Below are 7668 nucleotides of genomic sequence, written 5' to 3'. Positions count from 1 at the left end.
ATTTTTGACTTTTTTGCTTCATCAAAAGACAGAGGTTCCTCAACATCATGTAAGCTAGACATAACCAAAGCATAACAATCTGATGCATAAGATGCATGGCGAGAGCATGAACGAGTACGACTAGACAAAGGTGCATCCAATATATTGTCACGCAATGTATGCACCAACCATTTTGGTATACCTCTAGCCTGCTCATTCTCAGCCCTTTCCTCATTAAGTACATCATGTACATCTGCATCAGTAATAGGCTGATCTATAACATTCTCAGAAACCCCCATAGGCTGTACATTTGCCTCATTGGAATTTATGTTCGAGCTTCCACCACTAAAAAGAGGCAACAAAGTGTCATAAATGTCCTTTGAGCTTACATTACAGTCTCTAGTACATGACAGCAAGGGCTGAACAGAATCTTCCACAAACACTACATCCCGTGAAACCAGAATGCACTTTTTTTACGGATGATACAACCTGTAACCTTTTTTGTCAGCACTATAACCAACAAAAATACATTTGACAGCCTTATCATCCAATTTTTTGGGTTGTGTTTGTGGCACCAAAGCATATGCCAAACAACCAAAAACATGCATGTGCTCAATAGAAGGCTTTCTATCATGCCATGCTTCATATGGAGCCATAGACTGCAATGCTTTTGTAGGACACCTGTTAAGTACATAAGTGGCACACATGATGGCCTCAAGCCAAAACAAATGCGGCAAAGCTTGACTTTTGACCATACATTGTGCCATTTTCGTAAGTGACTTGTCTTTCCTCTCAGCAACACCATTTTGTTGAGGCGTATAAGGCACTATACATTGGTGTTTTATCCCACGACTAGACAGAAATGCATTAAATTCATGAGACATATACTCCTCCCCTCGATCGGAACGGAGGGTGCCCATAGTACATTTTGAGACATTTTTAGCCATAGCTAGAAATTGTTTGAAGCACATAAACACTTTGGACTTCACTTTAAGCGGATACACCCATGCATGCCTGGAGTAATCATCAATGAAAGTCACAAAGTAAAGGTAATTTCCCAAGGACGGAGTTTGCATGGGCCCACAAACATCACTATGCACAATCTACAATTTGCATGTGGCCCTAATTGAACCATCCTTTGAAAACTTCGAACGCTACATCTTACCCAAAATACAGCCTTTACAAACATGTTTGGCAGGTGCTTCAAGAGGTGACAAAGAAGCAACCATATCAGATTTCCGCAAACACAGCACGCTAGCAATATTCAGATGTCCAAAACGTGCATGTCAAAGTTTTGCACCTGAAATAGCCTTAGAATCACAACTGCATTTGCAAAATTTATCCACACTTGTCATACAAAATGAGCTTATACAAACTGAGATCGTGTACTGCACATCTTTCATCCACAAATTTGACTAGAAGACCGAGTCTAGCAAGTGAAGATACAGACAAAAGATTCTTCTTGATCCTAGGTACATAAAGTGCATCAACAAGTGTGAAAGAACTACCATTTGCAGTAGTAAGCACAATCTTTCCAACTTCCTGAACCAAATAAGAGGCATTGTTGACACAAGTAACCGAATTCCCATGAGGGACAAACTCAAGAAAGGTGAACAAATCATGATGTAAGGTAATGTGCTTTGTAGCACCACTGTCAAAATACCACACTTATGAATCTGCATCAACTGACATGCATGCATCATGGACAACAAGATTATGGGTACACTCTGCACTAAAAGCCCATTCTGCATCAACATCAGCATCACAATCTCCTTTCACAGAAGACTCAACAATAGCTGCATTTGTAGTGGAGCCAACATTAGTAGTGGAACCAACCTCTTTCTTCTTAGCCCCTTTGGCCTTCAACTTAGGACACTGCTTGATCAAGTGATCATTAGCTTTACAATAATGGCAACGCGTCTTCTTTTTTCCCTTATCACCAGAATTTCCAGACGAATTGTTTCCAGTAGAAGCATTAGGAACATGTGATTTTCCACTCGTAAAAGAACCATGAGAAGTGATTGCATTATTGTTACCACCTTTTCTTTGAGTAGCAATAAAGGCATGTTCAACTGCACGCTGTCTAGTTCTGTTTTTCCTGGAAAGCGACTCTTGCAACAGCAATGTGCATAATGCATCAAACTTGACAACTTCAGGATTTCCTTGGGTCATAAGTCTCTAGCTCTGTACGCAGCAATGCAATTTTTGCCTAAGTGCGACTTGCATAAAGACCAGCCATAATATCCCAAGTCCGCTTTGCTGGTTTTGCTGAATGAATGTGAGGAGTAATAGTGTGCTTCACAGACAACGCAATCAATGCATGAGCATGTGCATCTTTTACATCCCAACGAGTTTGTTCTACCGTAGGCAAAATAACTCTAACAGCAGAATCCTTGCATCAAGACCTGCAACATCCTTAACATCACCTACATCCTCAGAACCAGGACGTACATCAATGCCTTGCACTATATTCCAGACACCCTTTGACACAAGAATGATGCATCATGTAAGCCCACATAGGGTAATTGTCCCCATCCAATCTTTCCTATGTGCCTTGAACACATCTTATAGGGTAATTCGTCATGGCCGACAAAAACACAGATGTGTTCAAGGCACACAACAGAGAGTGTATTACTTAGTGTGCAATGGAAAGATAGGTAGCCCTAGAGTGATGGGCGTCTATACAATGCACGGGGGAAAAACCTCTTGGTGAGGGAAAAAATACCCCGACGGTCCTAAGTGTGTTCACACACATCACTACCACATGTATATGGTAACAGGGTTTACACCTCGTTGGTGTTTATTGAAAAAACATAAGAAAAGTGGAAGTAAGTCTTCAATACTCAGTTTAGCTGGATTCTCACGTTAGATAGAAAGAAGTCTGGGTTTGGACAATCCATCCAAAGAATGTCATCAAAATATCTAAAAGGGTGAGAGAGCTCAGGCAATTCGTCTTTAGTTTCGAGAGACATGAGCATGTACTCATAGAAGTTGTATTCTAGGGCATGCAAATAGAGGTTACACCAAATGGGGGAACAGGCTAAGCCCATTGGGATTCCATTAGCTTGTTTTTGGTAGCATTGGATGCACATATGGTTAATTAACCAAGTGTTCATGTTGATCACTTGAGCAAGCAGAAAAGAGACTCCATTCTTATATCAGGTTTTTGACCAAACTCCTTCTTAACAACAAAAGGGGAAGGTTTTGAAGGAGATAAAAGGGGAGCCACAGACTGAAAGGAATAAGAGAGTAAGTCATTCACTAGGGGTATTATCCCACCATCACCAGAATGGGGGATATTTTCATAACAACTTCTTATATCTTTAGAGAAGAAGGAATCCTTAGGCAAATTCAAGATGCAGTCATAAACGGAATCAATAATCTACTAGAATTGGATCTTAAGATTATGGCACAGAAAAGCTTTTTGGTTAAGCTTTCTTGCCCTTTGTTTTAATGTAGGGAGGCAAGTCTTTAGGATGCATGCTATAAGAAAAGGAAGAGGAATAATAGATGGTAAGTTTAATATCTGTAGCATGTCTTTTACCAAAGAGGTGGGGTCATGGGAGCAACGAGCAAAATCAATAATTGTTATCCTTTTTTGAATTTTTGTCTGAATAAATACTTTGCAAATAAAGAGAGGATTATTAGGGGCTTTGTCAATGCTAGTAAAAAAAAAATCGACTCTTTAGTTTTTGAAAATCAAGTGTATATCAATATTAGGCACATAACCAAACTCTTTTTTTGGTAACCAAACAACACAATATTCATAAAACAATTTTTGCAACATATTTCTGTCAAGCATAAACCGTAACAGTACAACTTTTTCAGTTATCAAATAGAGTAGAGTGGAAAAAAGCTCTTCACATACCTCATCCAAAATAGGGGGAGCAGAGGGGATATGATTCAAGCCAAGCTAAAGGATATGCTTAACCTTAGGAGGTAACATCAGGTTTTGTACACCTGTCAACACATGACCAATCATTGGCACAAAACCAGGGTCATATGGTAAACAAGAGCAACAAATATCCATAGGGTCATTAGTAAACACCTCTTTTTTGTTACCAAGGATAAGCTTAAGGGAGGGTATAGAGCTTCATGTAAACATGCATTGATCCCATAAAGGAGTGACACAGAAATTCATCCCAAAAAGGAACAGGCCAAAAAAGGAGGTGAGGCTAGGTAAGTCCGTTAAGGAGTTACAATACTTGACAGAGAAAAAGAGCCTGCCAATTTTTCTAGAGGGTGGAATGAGACACAATCTTCCAGTCACATCTTTGACAGCCTGTAGAATAAAGCACCCATCAGTTATAGAGCAAAGACTTAGTAGTAGGAATACAACTACGGTTAAAAGCCTAACATGCATGACCATTAGAGGCTACAGAGGGTTGCCCAATATTGGCAGAGGGATTAGGTGTCAGAGAAGGGGAGGGGTTCATGCATCTGCCAGTAGAGTCAGTTGGGGAAGGGTTATTTCAGATAGGGTTGGAACAAGGGCAGAGTGGGTGTGTCAATTAGCACCCATGTGTCTTCCTCTTCCTCTACCAGGCCTATGTAGCTCTAGCCTTGGCCTCTTAGTGGTTTTGTCATCATGATCCCAATCCTTATTGGGGATAATGGCTTTTCTGATAAAAGCATCAACTTCAAATAAATTGCTATTAGATGCATGCAACTGTCCAAACAAGGCAAGTTGCTTTACTGCATCTTTGAGATTCTCCTTGTAGTAAGAGAGCCTTGATAGCCTCGTTACCCTCGTTAGCAATCCATCTCAAGAAGGTTAACATGGATTTTTGAGGGATGGGACAAGGAAAAAGGCACAGATGTTATGCATAATCATCCATAGAGCATGATCAAACCATAGGATATTGGCATCCTTACAAAAATTACCTTCTTCAACATGCTGACATCCACATTTGATTAATAAATGTCATGTGAACATTCCAAAGCTGGGTTGTGTGATTAGTATTCGTGCTAGTAGTGCTGATAAGGCCCTTTACACCAAGTAGGCAGCCCACTGTAGCATTGCATCTTTGTGTTTCAAAGACCCCCATAGTAAACAGGCATGCCATTAAGTAAGACTCAATGATAGTGGAGCAATTATTATGTAGAATCTGTTGCAACCCTACCTTCACAGCCTCCTTGTCTCTATCATTGATGAGGGTGAGGGCCTTTAGTTAAGGGAGCCAGTGGGGAAAAATTTCCAAGAGTCCAAGGCTTGCTGGCTTCACCTAAGTAGACTTCAAGGAGCCTACCAGGGATGTAAGGATCAGTGTAGGTTTCAAAGGGTTTCTTTGCAATACCCAAGGAAGGAGAGGACACTGAGAAATTTTGGGTGGTAATAGCAACCTCATCTTCATCTAGGGGGGGATAATGACAAGGAGGGGGCTCCTTGAAGAAGATGCTTCTTCCTTTGCTTAATGAGGGGATCATTATGTAACTTCTTGCCATGCACGTCCATAAATTTTCTCATGATGTGTGGGGAATTTCCCAGCCATTCCCAGTGCTCTCTGCCATCATCACCCTGTATGGAACAAAGATTGGTAGCAATTTTTAAAACCCTATAGGCAGCAGCTGCAGGGTTTTCTTAAGCAATTGCATAGATGTCAAGTTGAGCCAAGCAGGGATGCCAAGTTGGTCTAGCACCAGAAGATCAGTAGAGTCACCTATAGCTAGAGCGCCTTTATCAACATCCACCAGCGCTTTATGGAAGGGTTGCTACTTGATGCAGAGGAGTAGGCCTTGGACAATAGAAGGGGGGGGGGGAGGCAGGGTACAATCATACCCAAGAATTGCAAGTGGAGCATCCCATTTGCTAGAGTTAGTTCCCTACAAGCCAAGGAAAAAATGTACAAAAGTAAGGGATTCCTCTATACCTGCCCCACCATCACATCCAACAACAAAAACATGTGCCAAACAACGAAAAGCAGGTGTTATCAAATGAGCCCACGTGTTATTGATGTCCACTATACACAATGCTAACTAGAAACTTACTACATGGAGCCTTCCATGGATGAACTTGGATGTATGTAGGAGAAGGGGCCAAGGAGTCTTTCTATGAATTGCAAGGTGGTAGCATCATGCACAATAGCTCTCAAATAGTATGTTTCCCTCTTCACCAAATCCGAGTTTAAAGCCATGGCTACACAAGCCAAATCTTGTGGTGAGTTGGAGCCCAGCTTCACAGTGTAACCGCCATGTAGTGGGAGGCCCACATATTGTATGAGGTGGGGGTGTAGCAGAGCTGCATGCAAGTCGACCCATGAGAAGTAGTGGGTGAGGAGAGTAATAATCTCCATGCAAAAAAATGATGAAGGGCCATGAGGTGGACTTAGTATTGGTGTAAGAGGGGGGTTCACACCTCGTTGGTGTTTCTCGAAAAAATACAAAGAAAAGTGGAAGTAGGTGACAATGTTAAGGGTGGTGCTTGAAAGGTAGTTAGATAGTATTTAAGGCTCAATGTGGATGTGTGTATCTCTACAATTCTTTATCTATATATTTCTACCACCTCTCTGTATCCTTCTATTATAGGAGGGAGAGAAATCTATGCATATCTATTTGAACATCTGCCTACGGCTTTATCTCGTTCTCTCCATACCTCTATATTTCTTCTACTCTCTATTTGTATGCGAATCTAGTTTTAGAGCTCTGTACTACTCTTTGACTTTATATTTCAACTACCTCCCTCTATCTTTATCTCTATAATTCAAGTGATATGTATATCCATCTCTGTTTAATTCTACCTCTCTCTCTCTCTCTCTCTCTATCCCTCTTCCTCTCCCTTCTTACTCTATATATCTCTTTATTTGTATCTTTATCGGCCTCCCTCTCTGGTTTCTGTCACTCTCTATCTTTCATGTCCTCTTCATTTCTCTCAAATTTATGTAACTATCTCTCAATCTCTTTGTATCTCTCTTCTACATTTCTCTATTCTATTCTATATCTTTTGTTTTCCATGCACTTATTTCTATTTCCCATCTCCATTTCATTTCTATCTCCCAGTTTACCTTTATATATCTCTATGTGCAAGTCTCTCTATCTCTCCATGTATACAATGTTTAATCTAACAATCCCTCTAATTGTCTCTTTGTTTCAATGTGTCAATGTCTAGGCACTCTTTTGTTTTAAAGTTTATCAAACTTGGAGATTTTTTGTCTCAATAAAATAGAGGTTCAAGATTAAACTTTTACTCTTATTTGACAAAACACTTATTTAACAAATTAAATAAATTCAAATAAGCTATTAACACATTAACGTAATAAAGAGCCAATGATTAACAAGAAACTAATTAATGAAATTATGTTCTTAACAAATTGAGCTAATAGAGGACAAGATGTGTGCATATCTTTGCATAAGTGGTATAATGTGTGTGAGTGTGTGTGGCAATGTGTGGATCTATGCATGTGTGTTTATAAGCATGTATATATACACGTTCGTGTGTGACAATGAGGCGACGGTGTGAGAACCAAAATTATGAAGAGGAGATCATTGTAGAAGGTGGGAACAGGCCTTAGCAGGCAACTGGCAGGTGAGTGCATCGGAGGCTTCTAGAAGCAGTACTCCAAAGATAGTTACCACAGTAAATTGATAGTACACAGTCATTTAGACGGCATCGGATGCTATAAATAGGATCCACTATTTCATTTCGACTCTCTCTCTCTCTCTCTCTCTTCTTGCTTACTCTGGGTTGTAATC

Source organism: Adiantum capillus-veneris, chromosome 29, assembly GCF_014529385.1.
Source record: "Adiantum capillus-veneris isolate H3 chromosome 29, ASM1452938v2, whole genome shotgun sequence".
Lineage (NCBI taxonomy): Eukaryota > Viridiplantae > Streptophyta > Polypodiopsida > Polypodiales > Pteridaceae > Adiantum > Adiantum capillus-veneris.
This window is presented reverse-complemented; position numbering follows the sequence as displayed.